General features: G+C 40.9%; 1 protein-coding gene across 3 annotated transcripts in view; it reads left to right on the plus strand.

The window, feature by feature from the left end:
* The window catches only part of SYNPO2 (synaptopodin 2), a 180944-nt gene that overhangs the window by 89550 nt on the left and 69822 nt on the right, over positions 1-21572 (plus strand). Inside the window, exon 1 of one of the 3 annotated variants that reach the window (XM_041758952.1) lies at positions 1082-1097. The exons of the other annotated variants lie outside the window; for them this stretch is intronic. The gene's annotated coding sequence lies outside the window, so the exon portion shown is untranslated. Of the gene's footprint in view, positions 1-1081; positions 1098-21572 lie in introns of those variants that run through there. 3 annotated transcript variants of the gene reach the window in all.

A 21572-nucleotide genomic window follows, 5' to 3' on the forward strand; every position in this document is an offset into this window, starting at 1 on the left:
TGGGTTTGAATCCTGGCTCTCCCCTGAACTAGCTCTGTGACCTTGGGCAAGCCACTACAATCTGTCTAAGGCTGAGTTGATTTTTCATCACAGGGTGAGTGCTTGCTAATTTTAGTGCCTTTCCTTTGAGTATTAGCAAAGAATTAGAGACAGAATCAGAATATATATTTTATAAGCTGTCCATACCCACCTGCCTCCTGCTCTGTCTCCCCACTCACACCATTTCTTTGCAGGCAGCAAATGTGGAAAAATCTGAACGTTGGAATGAAACAGCCATGGGCTTGGATTTCTGTTATATCATTTATTAGCTGTGTGACTGTGGATAAATCAACTAAAGGTTCTCATTTTCTTACTGTGCTAAAAATGTTAATCATGATGAAGAAAGAGACCTATATTCAGACTCCCATCTTAAAGCAGAGAATGATAGTACACACATCAAATATCAGCTTTTTTTCCTGTACTCTAGAAAGTGATTTATATATTATATGGGGTCTTTATCTCTTCAGTGACTGGTTCACTTGTAAGGCATACCTGTGCACTAAATTTGTACACAAGCACACACACACATAAGCTCACACAGAAGTCATCTTCCCTTCAGAGTGGTGTCGATTTCTTTGAGAAAGCCACAGCCCAGTGCTGGTGATAACTGGCAATTTCTATTATGGTGATGAGTGAGGATGGGTTAATCCCTGTGCCTGTCAGGTTTGGCCAACTACTCTCCAAATTTCCCTTCATCAAATGTAAATATGTGTCCTGCCAAGTACTTTCCATTTATTTTGTAAGCCTCATGTTTTTCATTGGAAATTCAACCCATGTGTGCTGAGTTATTTACTGAACTCAGAATACAATTGGGCAAATGCCAGATCATATCCAAAAGTTCCCTCCCCACAAAAAAACCCACCATAAAGATTCACATTTTTTTTCTTCCTTTTACTTTTTGTTTTAATCAGGATCATAACTAAAAGAAGCCTAGTTTGGTTTGAAGTTACATAAAAGCTATATGGGCTATACCAGTCAGCAGTCTCTGAACGCACATGCTAAAAAGAACCACATCGAAATGAGCAATCTGCAGTGCCTCAGAACATCTTGTTAAAAGTGTAAGTTCTGTATTGACTTGTTTTAGGATTCCTTTCTTCACCAAAGAGGAAACTGGTTCTTAATGTTTCCATTTTATAGGTGAGGACACTAACAGGCAATGACTTGCTTTTATCATGGTCAGATGATAGAAATTTGGAAAGGAGAATTAAGAATAAGAAACACAACTGAGGGTTAAATTATTGCATTTGATTTAAGAAAAGAGGCATGTGGGCACCTCTCGTGGGAGAGTACATTTTAACACCCGGAGGGAATCAGTGCTTGAGTGGCAGGTGCAGTTTTTCTCAGTGGGAAGAGATAAGAAGTGCTCACACAGGCATAATATCATGAGTTCTCATGCACTAGAAATACCATGTGTAGGTAGAGAGGTGGATTTTTTTTTTTTAGAGATAAGTTATACAACAGATTTTCTTATTTATGCATATTTAGTCCATCTGTAACTCCCTTGTCTGTTCTTGGCCACCAGCCTAGAAGAGGCCCAGACCCAGAATATTGTGTAAAACTGTGGGATTTTTGACAAATTAGGTTTTAATTCCCTTACGGTTCCCTCATCCACATTTATGACTTCCACTCCTAAATTGGTGTGCTTAGCCCTGATCTCTCATTTATCTTCTAGTTTCATTTTATTTTTTTAATTTATTTTTTTAAAGATTATTTATTTATTTATTTGTAGAGACACAGGGACAGAGAGAGGCAGAGACACAGGCTGAGGAAGAAGCAGGCTCCATGCAGGGAGCCCGACGTGGGACTCGATCCCGGGTCTCCAGGATCACACCCCAGGTTGCAGGCGGTGCTAAACTGCTGTGCCACCGGGGCTGCCCTCTAGTTTCATTTTAATGATTCAACTGAATTTAGCACATCCTTCTGCTTGAATACTTGCTAGCAATAGTCTCATATATCATCAGTGTTATTAATGAAATGTCTTGGAAAGAGAGCTTGGGCTTTATTTTTATTTCCAATATTTGATGCCCCCTCCTAGATTCCCTTGCTTCTACCAATAACATCACCATAATTACCAATTTGCAGTTATTCTTAATCTTCACTTCCCTCTAAATCTGGTCTCTTTCCTAGTCTATAGTTTTTGCTTCCAATTGTGTCTCTTATCTCTTTCCTGTGGGCTGTGACAGATAAAGTCTAATCTGGGCTCTCATCACTTCCTGTTTGCATGACTTTAATGGTTTCCTCGTCTATCTTCAGTCTTCTCCTCTCTAGTCCATCCTGCACATGGACTAATCTCTCTGAGGAGGCTTGAGAATCAATAATAATGTCTCATCGCTACTGGATCATATCCAGTGTCTCATCCTGGCATGTAAACTGTTTTTAACATGGCTCCACCCTACTAATTAATCCCTCTTTGCTGTCAATGACCTGTCACACACACCTTCCTATCCTAGTTAGGTCAGCTCTGCACCTCACCAGAACACACTGCTTTTTCCCACCCCTGCTCTGCTGTACTTACGTTATGGCTCACACGCAGCCCATTTACGTGGCTAACGGAGCTGGACAAAGACTTGCACATGGAATGATAAACCATTTCGGAGTCAGATTACCAAATCTGGCTAGTACTAGCACTAGAGGGAGGACAAGTCTAACAAATAGAATAGGGACAAGTATAGGAACAGAAAATTTGAGGCAGTCTGGGCGAGTAGTTCCTCTGAGAAAAAGCCAAACTTCAAGAGTGGGAATGGGCTAGTATATGGATGACAGAGATGAAGGATCCAGCCCAGCCATTCTGAGAAATCTAGACATACAAACAGCATCTGGAATATCCCCATACAAGTGGCAGTGGAGTCCAATAATTCTTGATGAAACTCAGGAGTATGACTTCCATCCCTGGGAGGACGAGGAGATATGACAAGAGCAAGAAAAGACTCCCATCCTAGAAGAGCTGGGTTATCATGCAATTTATTAAGGGTAGGATTAAATCACAAAGAGTAAGACAAGCAGAAATGCAGTGACAGGGTTTGTTCCCTAGAATAATATAGAAGCTTGTGAAAACTGGGTCACCCAGTCAGCACCAGTCATCATCATGTGACCCAGTCCCATACCCCAAAAAACACAGGGCTAAAAGTTTGCATTCCAGAGGCTGGGAAATTACCATACTAAAAGCCTTTGGACTTGAATTGTATCCTCCTGACACTGTATGCTTATGTCCAAGGTCTTTAATTTTTGTGAACCTTGATTTCTTCATGTATAATAATGAGGAAACTCATAAATATTTTATAGATTTGGTGTGATGATTAAATAAAGTGCCGGCTATGGCAGTGCCATTTAATAATAGCCTCGGTGCTCTCTGCCAGACTTCTGAAACCTCTCCTGCCTGAGAAAAAGATTGACCTCGTGGCTGAGGTGGTGCTAAGCCTGTGGGTGGGAACCAGCCATTCCACTGATGGCAGAGGAGAGTCCAGAGGCAAGAAATCACGCATGGCCTGACTCCTCTCTGGGATACCTTCTTTCATCCCTCTTCTTTCTTCCCTCCTCATGCCTCCATCCTCTTAATCTCTACCAATCCTGAACATGAGTCACTCTCAAAAAAACTGCACCTCTTCTGTGAAGCACCAAGTCTGTTCTAGGAATCTCTCCATTCTTTTGACCCCTTTTGAACTGGAATTTTGCTAATTACTTGACCATGTATAATATTAGCAATCCAAGTTTTGACTTCTTTCAAGTAATCCTTAAAGTTCATAGCATTGTCATTTGTAATGTTGCAAAGATACAACTTCCACAGAAGTTCTGCAAAACCAGCCGAGTGAGTGAACCCCACAAATTGGCCTCCATCATAGTCCAACATAATTTTGATGATACCAATTTGTTATTGCATGAATGTTTTGTGAGGGAATTATATCCTATTTTGGAACTTGAGGATTGAGAATCTTCTAAGTTCTCTGGATGAATTCCTTGATAATATCAATGGCCTACAATATTATGATTTATTGATTTAATTGCCTCTTGTTCTTTTTTTTTTTTTTTTTAAAGGTATTTTATTTTTTTTTTAATTTTTATTTATTTATGATAGTCACAGAGAGAGAGAGGCAGAGACACAGGCAGAGGGAGAAGCAGGCTCCATGCACCGGGAGCCCGACGTGGGATTCGATCCCAGGTCTCCAGGATCGCGCCCTGGGCCAAAGGCAGGCGCCAAACCGCTGCGCCACCCAGGGATCCCAATTGCCTCTTGTTCTTTAGCCAGATTTCTTTAACCAAATTTCAAGCCTCTCTGTGATTGAGGCAAGTCTCTTCTTTCTCTTGGTTATCCCTTAATGTAGCCTAAACTTGCTTTCATAGTGAGCACTCATCCTGCAGTTGGTGATTAATTCAATGACTACATCTTGTTATCATTCTCTTTAATTTTTGGAATAATAGATAGTCATTTACTTCAATTGTCTAGTTTCATCTAAGATAAAATATAACATTTTCACTTGCATAATAGAAAGAGAAGTAGAACACAAAATAGTTGAGTCTAATACTCAAGTTTTTGGTAAGAAAAGCACGACAAGCCATTTGCAGGGAGATTTTGGCTACCCATATTTCTTATCACCAGGAATCGGGGTAATTTATATTATCTTTTTCTGTCTGTGTACTAGATATCTGTCTTCCAGTGGATTTTCCATTTGGAAAATGAAATGGAAAAATACTCCGCTTCATTTACATAGTAATGATTAGTAGTATCCAATCACATCTCCCTGCTTCCAGGTTTTTATTATTACTTCTTTTTTGTTTTCATTTTTTAAAAATGTTCTTTACTTTGGAATACCATGCCAGGACTTTCTGGCCAATTGTAGGTACAAATATACCTGCGTGTGTCACACAAATTACTTCTAACATCACACACACATGTATTTGTTGGAAAGTGGCTATAACCTTTTTATGTGTAGGACTCTAACCTTTTCCCTTTTGTCCAATATATTTTATTTAACCTCTGTAGTGGCCTTGAATTGAATTCCATTTTTCAATTACCCCTCACCCCCGCCGCCCCACTGACCCACCATTTATAATGCCATCACTCTAGCTCATACCTTATCATTTTACAGCTGGACTAACCTGATAGTCTTCTAGAGGCATTCTTGGATTGTCACTTTCCCTTTTCAATCATTCTGTACAGGGCACCTGGATGGCTCAGCGTGTGAATTTCTGCCTTTGACTCAGGTCGTGATCTCAGGGTCCTGGGATCAAGTCCCACATCAGACTCCCTGCAAGGAGCCTGCTTCTCCCTCTATGTCTTTGCTTCTCTCTCTGTGTCTCTCATGAATAAATAAATAAAATCTTTAAAAATAATAATAAATTAAAAAAACATTCTGTACATTGTTTCCATGCTTACAACCCAATAACATCTCTCATCCCCTTAGCACAAGATACAAATACCTCTATAATATAATCCCGACCTTCCTGTCTAGACTTGCTTTCTATTTCTCCCCTTCCCTCCCACTCTATCTGCACCCCTCCATGCTCCCAGTATACCTTGAACATTGGCTAGGCTTTCCTACTGCCAGATCTTTGCTCATGCCCTTCCTGCCTGCCATGTTCTTTTCTCATCTCTACCTACAAATTTTATTTTAAAGATTTTATCTAGGGATCCCTGGGTGGCGCAGCGGTTTGGCGCCTGCCTTTGGCCCAGGGCGCGATCCTGGAGACCTGGGATCGAACCCCACGTCGGGCTCCCAGTGCATGGAGCCTGCTTCTCCCTCTGCCTATGTCTCTGCCTCTCTCTCTCTCTCTCTGTGTGACTATCATAAATAAATAAAAAAATTAAAAAAAATTTTTTAAAGATTTTATCTATTTATTCATGAAAGACCCACAGAGAGAGAGAGAGAGAGGCAGAGACACAGGCAGACTTCCATGCAGGAAGCCCGATGTGGGACTCGATGCCAGAACCCAGGGATCATGCCCTGAGCCAAAGGCAGACGCTCAACCATTGAGCCACCCAGGCGTCCCACTACCTACAAAATATTATGTGTGCTTCAAGGCTCAGATCAAATGCAATCTACTTCATAAACCCTTTCCCGAGCAAATTACCTAAAATCCTACCCTCAGCTTTATATCAGAAGCACATATTACTATCCTATATTCCTAGTAGTGACTATATACTGCCTTATTTTGTAGTTGCACACACACAACTTTTTACTATATGCAAGGACTATGCCTGGTCCATCTTTGTATTTCCGTATTATTTAGTTCAATGCCTTTCCTATAATATTTGTTCACTGGATGAATATTCTTTCACTATATCAATACCACGTTTGTAGCACAATAATGAGGTGTCAACAGAGGCATCAGTGGAGGGGATTACAAATCAGACCTCCAAAATTCATACAACTACAAATTATAGTTTTGGCAGTTACTTTCATAAATTACAATCTCTTGATAAATATACCAAGAAATATGAAACCATCAACAGGAAAGACTTTTTTTCTTCTGCAGTCATTCAGCATACTTGAACTACAACATTGTATATCCCATGATTCTAATTCCTTGTCTGTATCCCATGTTATGGAGAGAAGGGACTAGAGCCCGGTTCTCACTCATCTGCACTCGTATCATCCTGACTTAAACACTATAGAGGAAAAAACGCTCTTTGTGTTTGAGAAATAAAGTTGTACATGTTTTATATTGTATCTTGTTTTTAAGTGACTTAAGAGGAGAATTTCCTAGATGGAAGTGAATTATATTAATTTTATTAATGATGGCTGCTACTAATAATGATACATATCCTCTTGTACAATGTAGTTGAAACTTTTCCTCTATTTTCTTTTTTTTTTATTTTTATTTATTTATGATAGTCACAGAGAGAGAGAGAGAGAGAGAGAGAGAGAGAGAGAGGCAGAGACACAGGCAGAGGGAGATGCAGGCTCCATGCACCGGGAGCCCGATGTGGGACTGGATCCCGGGTCTCCAGGATCACGCCCTGGGCCAAAGGCAGGCGCTAAACCGCTGCGCCACCCAGGCATCCCCAACTTTTTATTATTATATATCTTTCTTTGTAATATATATTCTTGAGGCACACATTCTACTTTTCCCAGACCATTCCTGAGCCATGACCATTTTCTGGCTGGCCTCCCTGGCAGGGTCTAACCCTAATTACACAGACCCCCACTCCTAGAACTGTCTGGTGTTTGCTTGGTAACTTCTACCTAGTTCCTTCCTTGGCGAGCATCCTCCAAGGAGCTGTGGGACCACACTGGTTCACACTCCTTCCTTCTCTCCTCTTCCAACATATACACGTGAATCATTTCAGAGTCAGATTGGACTCATTTTATCGGAAAGTGTTTGGATTCAGAGCCGTATGTGATTTCACTTAAGATTAAAAAAAAGACACAAGAAATAACAAGTGTTGGTGAGGATGTGGAGAAAAAGGAACTGTTGTGAGCTGTTGGCAGAATGCGGATGGGTGCAACCACTGTGGAAAACAGTATGGAGTTTCCTCAAAAAATTAAAAATAGAATTACTATGTGATCCAGTAATTCCACTGCTGGGTATTTACCCAGAGAAAATAAAACACTAACTTGGAAAGATATAAGCACCCTTGTGTCTATTGCAGCATTATTAACAATAGCCAAGACATGGTGGTGACCCAGGTGTCCGTTGATAGATGAATAAAGAAGATGTAGAGATACAAGGGAAAATTACTCAGCCGTAGAAAGAATAAAATCTTGCCATCTGCAAAAAAAGAGATGGACTGGAGGGTATAATGCTAAGTGAAATAAGTCAGTTCAAGGGACACCTGAGTGGTTCAGCAGTTGAGCACCTGCCTGTGGCTCAGGGCGTGATCCCAGATTCGCGGACTTGAGTCCCATGTCAGGCTCCTTACAGGGAGCCTGCTTCTCCTCCCTCTGCCTATGTCTCTGCCTCTCATGAATAAATAAATAAAATCTTAAAAAAAGAAAAAGTCAGAAGGACAAATACCATATGATTTCACTCATATGCGAAATTTAGGAAACAAAACAAATACAAAAAAAATTAAAAAACAGACTCTTAAATATAGAGAACAAACTGGTGGTTGCCAGAGGTGAGGTGAGGAGATGAGTGAAATAGGTAAGCAGGATTAAGAGTACTTACCTTGGGGCATCTGACTGGCCCAGTCAGAAGAACATGGGACTCGATCTTAGGGTCATGAGTTCCAACCCTACAATGGTTGTAGAGATTACTAAAAAAACTAATTAATTAAAAAAAGAGTACACGTACTGTGATGAGCACTGAGAAATGTATAGAAGTGTTGAATCATGGGGTATCTGGTTGGCTCAGTCAGTTAAGTGTCTGCCTTCGGCTCAGGTCATGATCCCAGTGTCCTGGGATGGAGCCCCATGTCAGGATCCCTGCTCAGCAGGGAGTCTGCTTCTGCTTCTCCCTCTGACCCTCCTCCCCTCCTTGTGCTCTATCACCCTCTCTCTCTCAAATAAATAAATAAAAGCTTTTATTTAAAAAAAAAAATTTATTTATTTATTCGTGAGAGGCACAGAGAGAGAGGCAGAGACACAGGCAGAGGGGAAGCAGGCTTCCCGCAAGGAGCCCGATATGGGACTCAATCCCAGATCCTGGTATCTATCATACCCTGAGCCGAAGGCAGATGCTCAATTGCTGAGCCACCCAGGTGTCCCAAATAAAAGCTTTTAAAAAAATAAAGAAATGTTGAATCTTTATATTACACCTGAAGCTAATAAACACTATGTAAATTATATTTCAATATATTTTTTTAAAAGATTCACTAAGGAAGAAAAAGAACTTTATCAGCAAGTGTCACCATGACCATTTTGAGTATCTTTCCCTATCACAATATAGTGTAGCTGGAACGGAAAGATGTATAGACCACCTAATCCATTGGTTTTCAAAGTCTGATTTATAAAATGGATCATAGTGAGCCTTGTTGGGTAAAGAGGGAGGGAAGAAGGGGCCCTGTGCCTGGTGATAGCCTGTGAGGCATACATTCTCCACATACCAGTCTGCAAACCACTAATTTGAACTAAATGTCACAGTTTGCAGATGAAGAAACTGAGCCCAGAAAGGTTAAGTGACTCAGGTCATGGTCATGTAACGAGTTTGTTGCAGAGTTGATTCTAGATCCCAACTTACTGAGCACAAAGTCCTTTCCAGGGCTTTTCCCACAGATAACTGCTAAATAAAGAGTTCATTTCTGCTCAGTGGGCTAGCACAGTTCATCTCTATGCTCAAGAACAGCTTATGAGAACTAGTGTTTTCCTTGTTACAAATCCTTTCTTATTGAAAGAGATTCGCTATTCACTGAAATCACCCAAAGTACCAGAAACAGTGTGACACACCCGAAGGGACAGCACATTGTACATTTTTAGCTGGCCCACCTGTTCCATGATGGGCTTTCTAGCTGAGTAGCCTAAAGCCCTGCAACCGATCTGCTTCATAAGCTCAGCTCAGAACAGCCCAGCAAACCCTGAGTCAACTGGTCACATTGATGGGTGGTCTCCTTTCTCCATCAGCAATCTGGGAAGCTAACCCTATGCATTAGAGGGCCTTGATGGTGGCTAATTAGGGCAGGGCCCCCTCGGAGCTATCATTATAGGCCATCCACATCAAGACCATCCTCCACAGCCTTCCTTGTGATTAATGTAATCACAGTAATTACTGGTCTCCCTTTTGAGGTCTTGGCCACAAGAGCAAGAGTTTTCTCTGAGTACATTGTTTCCAAACAACTGTAAGTCCTTAGTTGTGGAAGATGATGTCAGGAGTTCTGATGAGGGGGTTTCTCTAGAGCAGCTGAGGATTGGCCCCAAAGGCGTAAAGGAGTCAATTCAGTTTATATCCCACAGCCACGTCCCCATGGCCACATGCATGCAACCAGTTACTCTATGATTAACAAAAACAAGCTTGTGGCTGTTGTATTGTACTTTTTACTCCTATAACATTTAGAGGACTAGGGAGACACAAAACCTTCCTTTTCTTTCATGTCTCCCAGACTTGGCGCATAATAATCATTTTTTTCTTTTCTCTTCTTTCTTTGTCAGGAGTTAATGCTTTAGTCAAAACAGGTCAGATTGGAATTTCCATCCGGAAAAAAAATTGTTGATTATTCTCTAGCTAGACCACTTGAGGGCAGCATAGCCTTAGGAGCATATTTTTTGACCAACTACTATGTAAAGAGGAAATATGTATTGTGACTTTCATATACACATTACTGTCATTCAGGGATTAAACCATAAATAATGAGAAAATACTTCTTGGAAGTCATACTAAATTTAAGGATGAAGGAATACATGTCTAATTTTAAACGTACTTATATTGTTTTCTTATATAACATAATTGCTTGAGGCAGACACTATATAAACCATTCATGTGAAAAAGAGATTTGAAACGGAGTGTTCTCCTGTTGGTGGGAATGCAAACTGTTGCAGCCACTGTGGAAAACAGCATGGAGGTTCCTCAAAAAGTTAAAAATTGAATTGCTTTCAGATCCAGCAAATGCATTTCTGGGTATTTACCCCAAGAATACAAGAACACTAATTCAAGGGGATACATGCACCCCTATGTTGATAGAAGCAATATTTACAATAGCCAAGATACGGAAGCACCCCAAATGTCCATCAATTGTTGAATGGCTAAAGAAGAAGTGGTGTCTATATATATTGGAATATTATCCAGCCATAAAAAAGAATGAAATCTTGCCATTTGCAGCTACATGGATAGAGCTACAAAGTATAATGCTAAGTGAAATAAATGAGTCAGAGAAAGACAAATACAATATGGTTTCACACATATGTATGAAACAGACAAGCAAAGGTGAAAAAAATGAGAGAAGCAAACTAGGAAACAGACTCTTAATTACAGAAAACAGATTGATGGTTACCAGAGGGGAGGTGGGCGGTGGGATGGGTTAAATAAGTGATGGGGATTAAGGAATGCCCTTGTGAAGAGCATGGGTGATGAATGGAAGTGTTGAATCACTATATTGTACACCAGAAACTAATATAACACTGCATGTTAACCACATTTAAGATAAACTTTAAAAAATATAATTAAAAAATAAAATGAAATGAAACTGAGTGCTCTCAAAAAAGGGTCCCAAACAGTTAAAAAAAAAAAAAAAAGGCTAAGCTAAAATATACTGCACAGTTGACCTGGGAACAAAATCCTGGATATGTTTACAGGTCCTTATGTTCCTCTTGGAGACATGGTTTTTCACAACTAACATGTTCCTATTACTACTTCTTTTAACCTAAACAAGAGAGCTACCTCTCTGTCTTTATTCTGTATTTTGGGAGTCAGTCCAGGATGGGCAAGAGAAGATAAACAGAGGAGGTTTAGGGGAAAAGAGAAGTAGGCACTGCACTCTGTCCTTGGAGAATCACGCGTAGTGATCTGTAGGGAAAGGCCTACATTAACCCAAATCACAGGGAGGTGTGCCACTCATCTCTGACCCCTGTCCAATATGTTGTTTGTAAATACCTTTTGGTAGTTTTCACATGATGTTAATTAACAACTTGCACTTGATCAGTCTGAGATATTTTTGTTTTCTTTCCAGGTATCACTACATAAGCAACCTAAATAACAGAGACAGATAACTGACTCCCAGAAACCTATCTGGAAGTCACTCTACATCCCTCCCTCTGCTTCTCTTTATGAGCCATAGAAAGAACATGACAATTCTTGAATACATTTCCTAGATTATCGGAGGAAGCCAAATTCTTCACATGGTGTATGGGTTTGTTCATTTTTTAAGATCATGATTGTGGTGAAGAACTAGAGGAAAGATCTGGAAGATAATGGAAGCGACTCATATGAGAGGCATCTTTAGCCCAATGTCAGTTGGACCTTCAGTGCCCTTGAAAATCCTTTCTTTCATCTTAAGTCCATATGCTATCATATTTCTGTCTGTATTTTTTTGGCAAACATCCAAAACCAAACTCATTCTCCCTCAAGTATGGAGGTGACCTCAGTTACTTTGCTGAGATGGCCAAGGTGATTAGGTGTAAACTCGCTTGTTTCCCTCCCTTCACTTCAGTTTTTCTCTTTCAAGCTCTTCCAGGATCTTGTTCAATTGGGTATCTCCCTAATTCCACTTTTTTCTCCCACAATTGAGGAAAAAGTTCTTTCTCCATCTCATTCACCTTTCCAGCTCCCATCCGTCCTCCCTCCATCCGAGGCAGGTTTCTTGAAAGAAAGGTCTAGACAGAGCCACCACATTCTCACCTCCCTTTACATTCTGCCTCCCATTATTCCACCCTGTTCCCACTCTCCACAAACCACCCTTTAAAGCTCACTAGTAATCTTCTCATTGCCACGTGGTCAGTGATTTCTCCTCAGCTCTTCTCTTTACGACATCACAGGTGTAGCACCGTGGTGGTGGCATTGACAAATTCTACCCCCGCTTCTCTCCTTGAAATTCTTTCTTCCCTTGGATTCAGGAACACCCATACTAATTATCTGGCTACTTCTCTTCAATCCCTGTTGGCCCCACTTCTCCTTTCCCCTTACAGGTAGGGATTTTCAGTACTCATCCCCTCTATCTTCTGTGCCCTCTTTTTTTTTTTTTTTAAGATTTTATTTATTTATTCATGAGAGACACAGAGAAAAAGAGAGGCAGAGACACAGGCAGAGGGAGAAGCAGGCTCCATACAGGGAGCCTGACGTGGGACTCGATCCTGGGTTTCCAGGATCATACCCTGGGTTGAAGGCAGCACTAAATTGCTGAGCCACCCGGGCTGCCCTCTTCCGTGCCCTCTTCCTAAGCTCATCTACTCCTACAGCTCTAACTACCCCTTCTTTGCCCTTGACTTCCCAGCAGGCATTTCTCTTCTAAGCTATATGCCTCACCTTCCAAAGGAATATTTGCAATGTCCACTTTTATGTCCTGTATCTCACTTTGCTCACAGCCTCCCCATCTGTTTGTCCCAAACTAATTCTCCCACTTTACTGTCCAATCATGTCTCAAGACAAAATTTCGATCATCCTCCACTTCTGTGCCATTTGTAAATTGATTAGACATGGGGCATAAAGGATTGTGAAATGAGTTTTTCAGACTCTCCCTTGTATTCACCATGAGAGTGCTCCATTTCAAGACTTCATCACCTGGACTTCAGAAACGATCACCAAGTTGGTGCCTCTGTCATTAATATCTCTCATCCTTATTCCAGCCCAATCAATATTTGGCCATTAGCTAGTTTCCAAGTCTCCCCAATACAAAAGAAACTAGTAATATTAGTTGCTTCCAAAACAAACTGCTGGGGGACAAGTGTGGAAGGGATGGGAAATTCACACTTACATACCATCTTGTTCCTTTAAAATTCTGTGCTCTGAATATATTAGCTATTAAAAATAATGTTTAGGGGCACCTGGGTGGCTCAGTTGGTTAGGCCACCAACTTTTGGTCTCAGTTTAGGTCTTGATCTCAGGGTTGTGAATTAAACTCCGAGTTGGGATCTATGCCAAGCATGGAGCCTACTTAAAAAAAAAAATAATAGAGATCCCTGGGTGGCGCAGCAGTTTGGCGCCTGCCTTTGGCCCAGGGCGCGATCCTGGAGACCCGGGATCGAATCTCACATCAGGCTCCCGGTGCATGGAGCCTGCTTCTCCCTCTGCCTGTGTCTCTGCCTCTCTCTCTCTCTCTCTCTCTGTGACTATCATAAATAAATAAAAATTAAAAAAAAATTAAAAAAAAATAATAAAGCAAAAATAAGTTAAACATTAAGTATTGCCAATTAAGTTTAGAAAAATAAACAAAACGTTTTGTTTCAGTTACTCTTCTGTTCAAAATCCTACATGGGTTGACTTCAAAACAAAGTCAAACTTCAGGCCATCGTTGAAAGCTTCCTTAGATTTGACCACACCCATCCTTCTAATCTGCTCTTCCTCTTTGCTGTCTCTACTGCACAGGCCAGCCATGTGCCATTACTCTGGATTTTGAGGCTTCCGTTCTCTTGTTTAAGCCATCGCCTCTGCCTGAGGTGCCCTGCTTCATACCAGGTGCAGTCCTACCTTCCTTCCAGCTTCACCTCACATGTCACCAATTCCGAAGTGTTTTTCCAGACTCTTGCATTTAAAACCATTCCTTCTCTTCTGTAGATTTCCCGGAGCAATTGGTTCTATCCGAGTCACCCTATGCCTGTGACTGTTGGTATCTTTGTCTGTTTTTACACCCCTAGTTCAAGGCTGTTCACATGATGAGTTCTCAGTAAATGGCTTCTGAATGTCATTGGCCCCAGGACACTGAGAAATCCAAAATTAGAACTGTTTGGATAGGGGGCTCTTTGTATCTCCACTGATGTTTGGCATTGCCATCAGGAAGTACAGAGGTAGATGATTCCCTCTCAGGTTGGTGCTTCTACAGTTCTGGTCCTAGACCACCTGCCACGGGAGCACCTGAAGTGCTCACCAAAATATAAATTCCCGGGCTCCAACTGAGGCCTGCTGGTTCTGAGTCTCTGGGAGTAGGGCTTAGCAATTTGTAATCGAAGCAAGCCTCTCAGGTGATCCTCACATACTCCCGGTTTTGAGAGCGTTTGTTGTCATTGGATAGAGCAGGATTTAGGGGGAAGGTTTGAGCAGAGAGAACCGCTGAGGTTTCTTCAGCACCATTCTGCTTGAATGCTCAGTTTCCTCGGTCTCTGCCAGCCCTTCAAACCGTGGCCCAGCCTGCTCCGCGTACCTGGCTGTGCCTCTTGCTCCTGGATCGAGGCTTGCCCTCTGTCTCTCCTTTCAAGAGGCTGACAGCTGATCTGTCAAGTTCTGATTCCTTGCAGAAGCTGGTGCTGGCACCTCACGATTGAGTGCCTCAGACTTCAACAATAATCTCGTCTTTTTTCACTCTTCTCTTTTTTCCTGTAACTGCTGTGGGCAAGTGATTATCTCTGTGTTGTAGATATGGGGATCCTGAGGCAGGAAAATGTTGAGACTTGCCTAAGCCTCTGACATATTAATAGAGTTAATGTCAAAAGCCCTGTCATCCAACTTGGCATTCCCAGTGGCCATTTTGTCAATCAGTAAGTCAATCAGTTAATCAACAAGTATTTGCTAAATGCCAAATAGACATCCAGAAGTGTCTTGTTTAACAACTGCTGGCTGGCACAGAACCTGGTTCAGTGACCTTATATTATCCCTGTGTACCGTGCTGTCCACGGTTTGCTGCCTTTATGATCATGCCAGGTTGCTGAGCTATATTTCACATCAGTACCACCATTTATTACATAATTCTGTAGTCCTTAATGAAGTTAAGAAGAGTAAGGTAGGCCAGCTCCTCCAATGTGACCAACTACTTGGCAATCTCAGCTTTATGTTATACCTCTGACAACATTTGGTTTTCCTTGAATTTCCATTGAATTAAAAGTAGAAATTCTGCAGACAAGCATGTGACTCTGTGAAAGAAATCTTTTTCCTTTCTCCTTCTAATCCACATACACTCAAAAACCTCCATCCTCAGCATCGATGGCCTTCATTTTCACAATCTGAAATCCTTTTATATGTGAAAATTATCCACCCCCACGGCCCCCAATTCTATATCCCTTCCTAAAACCAATATGCAGAAAGAATTCGTTATGCTACAGGCTACATTTACTAACACTTACAAGTATTTTCATTAATTTTCTAACAGTCAATAGAAACCATAACTGTGTGTGTACAAACCCACTTTGCTCTTTTTGGCCAGCTTACTGTTTTTTACAAAGATAGCAAAGTAAGTTCTGCTATGTGTTTGAAAATGCCAACTCAAAGTAGGATGTCTATGCCCAGGGTCCCCTAGGTTAGCACACATTCTGCTAGGTCATTCTGGGTGCTGCAAATCAAAATTCAACTATCACAGACTACTTGGAGGGAACCAGTATCTGAAACAAACTCCCATGGACAAGATCTGAACATTTTTGGCTTTCTTTCTTTCTTAGATTTCATATGGTTTTAAAAGTAGCCCCAAAACTTGACCCTGATTTCAGTTAGCATTGATAGCACCAAAGGTATCCATGGGGAGCATTGCTGGCCCATCCCAGGTTTGAGAGGTGATAATGGGCACCTGTGGCTCTTTCCGCTATCTCTAGTTTGTAAGTAGGCTGGATTTAGAACTAATCCAAATCACCTTGGGTGGCAGGGAGCATGGTCCTTTGCTGAGAGGGATTCGGGCCAGTAATTTTACCTCCACATTGTTTGACATTCTATTTCAGGCTTAATGTTGTAACATGTTCTTCCTTTTTCCATCTCATGTAGCCATTAAATAAATGCCCTGGCTGGATCAGAGGAACCAGGAAATAGAATGTTACTCAGTGAGTTATTGATATTGCCCCCTAAAGCTTCCAACAACTTCCCCTATCAACATCTCTGACAGGGCCAGAAAATTCCAGTGGATTGCTTTTGTCCATTCATGTGTATTACAAATGTGTTATATGTCTCACTCAATAAAGTTACTACAGTTTTGCTGAATTATATATACCAAGGCAAAGTCTTCTTTAGGTATCTTGTTATCCTTATCATTGTTCTAGGTGAAATTACAAATAAATAATACCTATAATGAGTTGATCATAGATATCCAAATGGACACGGGGGGAAAAGTCGATTGGATGGATCAAGTTCACAGAACAAGTTAATAAAGGTAGGACAGACCAAGAACGAAGGCCTAATAATTTTCTTCTAGGACCTTAATAAAATATATTTTCTCTTATAACATAGACTGCCTCACACAAATAATATCAAAGAAAAATTGAATAATTTTCATCCTTTGGGATTTCACTTTGATTTAAAGTTAATGTGGCTTTAATTATTTTTAATTTTACTTCCTTCATTTATTAAAATATCTAATATGCACCAGACTTGCTGCTTCTTTTACTTAATCCTGATGCACCTAAGAGTAGAAAAGAATTATATTGTGGTTTAAATATCCCAGCAGTGCTATAACTGTGTTTAATTTTTATTTTCAAAATACCCATTTTAAGTCCCTCACTCCACATCTGGGTGTTTTACATGATTTTTCTATATTCTTCACAATGATGTATTAAGTACATATTATCATTGTGACTCTACAGAAAAGGAAAATGACTGCACAAAAGTTATGTAATTTGAATTAATGAGCTCAGTGCCTGACTTGTAACAATTTCTCAGTCAATATTAGTATTTTTCCTAAGGTCACACAGCTACTATGTGGAAGAATGTGAGTTCAAAATCAAATATAACAGAATGCTTTTGCCACTATCCACACATTGTCTCAATTTTCATAGTTGATTTTATGAAAAAAGTTACTTTACTCTTATATATTTGACCAGCTAGAGCAAATATTGCATAAACTATATTTATCTGTCAATATCTCTAACTTTAATTTATGTGCATGTACACCTGAATGTCTTCTTGTCTTATTCTGTTTTGGTTTTGTGTTTAGGTTTTTATGCTGTATTGTACACTGTCATGCATTTAAGGAAACTTTTAGACTTAAGAGTGAAGCTTCCCCCCGCCCCCTGGGAATGGGAAGAAGGTATTAATCAAGAGGCATATAAATGTGAAATGAAACAGTCCTTCTCCAAGGGAGAGCAGGGAACTTCCCTAAAAGCAGAGGTTCCTAGCACAGCCTTATACAGCAGGTTGAGTGACACCTCATTCTAAAAATAGGGCTTGCTTGGACACTATGAGGTGGGACACTTGGATTCTGTTTTATTTCGAACTGACATTTTAGAAAGGACATCCCACATTTTTTTTAGAAGAACTCCAGTGATAGTTATTCTATGAGTTATTCTGAAGAAAGTCTATAAGAATTTGGACTTGTATTTATAAATTAATAAGTGGCCATAGCTTTCATTTTGAGAGAAGAAAAGGATTTCGGTTTACATTATAATGAAGAGTTCCAGATCAGACCTCTAGCCTTTTTCCCTGCAAGCACAGATATTAGAGCTACAGGAACCTCACATCTGGCTCTGCCCGGGCTCTGGTCAGGCTTCTCTGCAAAAGTCAATAGCTAAGGAGCCTCAATAGGCAACATACACCCCTTCTCTCTCTTTCTTTCTCCCCCCCTCACTTTCCCCTTTCTCTATTTTTTAAAGATCTTTCTTTCTCAAAGTCTGATCTCTTTGGTCCTAAGTCTCCGAACTTTGACAGAAGGCTCAACTTGGATTAAAAATTGTCTAGAAGAGCACACAAGTGGTGTTGCTGATGAGCAGCAGGTCTTGCAGTTAGTTCCCTTTCTTGATTAAAAAAAAGTGGGGGGAGGTTGGGATCCCTGGGTGGCTCAGTAGCTAAGTGTCTGCCTTCGGCTCAGGGTATGATCCTGGAGTCCCAGGATGGAGTCCCACATCGGGTTCCCTGCATGGAGCCTGCTTCTCCCTCTGCCTATGTCTCTGCCTCTCTCTCTGTGTGTCTCTCATGAATAAACGAATCTTAAAAAACAGAGAGAGAGAAAAAAAGGGGGGGAAGGTGCATGGATGGCGCAATAAGCTAGGTGGCCAACTTTTGGTTTGGGCTCAGGTCTGATCTCAGGGTCGTGAAATGGAGCCCAATGTCTAGCTCTGTGCTCAGTACTGAGTCTGCTTCAGAATCTCTCTCTCTCTGTTGCTCCTACTTGTGCTCTCTCTCTCTCTCAAATAAATAAATACATAAATACATAAATAAATAAATAAATAAAAAAGAATAAGAATAAGATGGTCCAAAAAAAAAAAAAAAAAAAGAATAAGATGGTCCCACAAAAAGGCAGTCATTGAATTAGCCAGAACTAGACTTTGGAAATGCCTGTGAAGTCCCAGAACCAGTGATTTTACCTGCATAATTTTATGTTTACACACAGAGGAGTGGATTAGGAAAGGCATTTCAGCCTGGTCTCGGCTGAATCACTGGCTGTGTTAGCTTGGTGTTCTCACCAGAAGCCTCTGAAAATACTTGAGAACATCAGATCCTGGGTCATGATTATGCCTCTGAGACTCTGTGCCCGTGGCTGGGGAGGAGATTGTCAGCCTCTAGGGGAGTGAACAGCATTGTAGAGATTTCTGGAGTGCAACTGAGAGTAGCTAAGACTTTGGCAAGCTTAAGACCGAGAGCCAGGTCCTCAAACTGTGACTTAAATTGGCATATGACTCTAAACTTGTTTGTATCATTCTCTAATTGTTTTATGGGTGCTCATATGTCCCTCACAAGCCTGAAAGCATCAGAAGACAGAGACATTGCTATTTTTGATTTCCCACAAGATTCTTCCAGAGTCATGGGCTCACCTTGTTGATTGACAGTCACTGGTAGCAGTGACTTCAGCTGCAAATAAAGAAAAACACTTATGTTCCAAGTGATAGAAGAATGTGTCATGTAGTCATGCCTCTGTGGTAGTGGGTTGATCACCAAGATGGAAATACCCTATGAGGCAGAAATAGGTAAATGGTACTAAGTATCTGGGAATCTTGTGGCAGAGACAGAAGAAGCAGGTAGTTGGGTTAAGGGTTACGTATTTGGGGGGCACCTGACTTGTTTTCAGGCAGGGACCTGAGCACCCTAGCCAAAGCTCTCCAGGGAGTGCATGGTCAATACCAACAGTCCTCAAGAGCAAGCCTTGAGGCCTTGAGGCTCCAAAGTCACTGTCCATCAATGGACAGGCCCACATCATTCATTCATATATTCTTTAATTCTGATGTTAAATATTGTGTGGCAGGCATCATGCTCAGTGCTAGGAACACAAAGATCAATGAATGTATGTGGTCCCTGTGTCCAGAGGTGATACTAACTATAAACTGATACATTATGACCTAAGCTTAATACCATATGACAGTTTGATTTAATGAAAACGAGTTTTATAAAATAAGGAAATGGAGCTAGCTTGGGATACAGGCTTTGCCACCTATTATTCACTGTATGACTTGGATATTTTGAGCCTATTTCCTCATCTATAATTTGGAAAGTACTATCTCTTAGGATTGTTCAAAGAATAAAATGAGAAACACATAAATAACAGCAGCACAACGCATATGGCAGACCATCAGAAAACATTTGATTCCATGCTATGTAACAGCAGAATATGCAGTATGATGGAGGCTCAGAGGCAGGAGCCAATGGCTGCTTGAAAAAGGGAGTGGAGACTCCATCTAGGAAATAACACTTTTTGTTTGATCCTGAAGAGTAAGTAATCCCTAGTTCAATCATTTAATCAGCACATGTTTATAGAGCATTATTATGTGCTAAATATTATGCCAGATGTTGGGAGCACAGTGGTGCACAAAGCAGACGTGATGCTGGACCTCGTATTGCTTACCTGGTGGAGGAGGAGACAGAACAAAACCAAACAAATGGACATGCCAAGAATAAACATGGCAGTGGAGATTGGGAACTGTGACTCTCAAATGTATTCGGTCTTCTGGCAAGAGCACCAAGCTATCATAGCCTACAATTCAGCCCAGACCAGGCTGAGATGCCTTTCCTAATCAACTCTTTTGTGTATTAAATGTGAAATCATGCAGATAAGATCACTGGTTCCAGGGCTTTAAATTTCATATCCAACATCCACATCTGGTTCAGTGACTCCTTTTTTGGGTGAAAACATTATTATTATTATTTTTTAATCAAAGATGGAGACTGCATGACCTGCTGTTCATCATCAATGCCACTAAGTGTTCTTCTAGAGAAGTCTTAAACTTGAGCCTTCTGTCAGAGCTTGGAGACCCTTAAGACAGATGTGCTTAGACTTTAGGAGAGAGACAAAAAATAGAAAAGAAAGGGAGTCAAGGGACGCCTGGGTGGCTCAAGGGTTGAGCATCTGCCTTTGGCTCAGGGCGTGATCCCGGGGTCTGGGATCGAGTCCCAGGTCAGGTTCCCTGCGAGGAGACTGCTTCTCTCTTTGCCTATGTCTCTGCCTCTTTCTCTGTGTTTCTCATAAATAAATAAATAAATAAATAAATAAATAAATAAATAAATAAAATCTTGAAAAAAAAAGAAAGGGAGTAGAGATAGAAAGAGAGGGAGAAATGCATGTCGCGTATTGAGACTTCTTAGCCACTGATATTTGCGTTGACCAGATGGTGCTTGGGCAGAGCCACATGTGAAGCTCATGGAGCTTTAACATCTGTGCTTATTAGGAAAAGGGATGGTAGGACATCTGGCCTGATACCAGCCAAGAACCAAAGGATGAGAAGGACCAAGCCACGTAAAGAGTGAAAGGAAGAACATTCTAAGCAGAAATAGCAAGTTTCATTGCTCTAAAGCAGGGAAGGGCTGGGATGAACAAGTGAAAGAATAGAATGAAAAAGGGAAAAGATAGCATTCAGGAGATTTCACGAAAGATTCAGGAGAGCTCACATGTAAAAAGACATAGAGTCATGAAAGAGTCTGGCATGTTGTAACAATCTGGTGAACTTTGTTGTGGCTGTGCTCCAGGCTGGAGAAAGGAAGGGAGGGAGAGAAAAAGGTGGCAGGGGGTGGAGTAGGAAGGTAGATGGGAGCAATTGTACAGGATCTTGCTTGTGTGATGTAAAGATACTCAGATCTAGTTCTGCTCATAAGCAAGACTGCACATATTTTTATGAGGGACTGTGGATGCAGGACTTGATTGTGGAGAAGGGATTCAAAGCAAAGAGATTGGAAAGGCA

This window comes from Vulpes lagopus, chromosome 6 (genome assembly GCF_018345385.1).
Source record: "Vulpes lagopus strain Blue_001 chromosome 6, ASM1834538v1, whole genome shotgun sequence".
NCBI lineage: Eukaryota > Metazoa > Chordata > Mammalia > Carnivora > Canidae > Vulpes > Vulpes lagopus.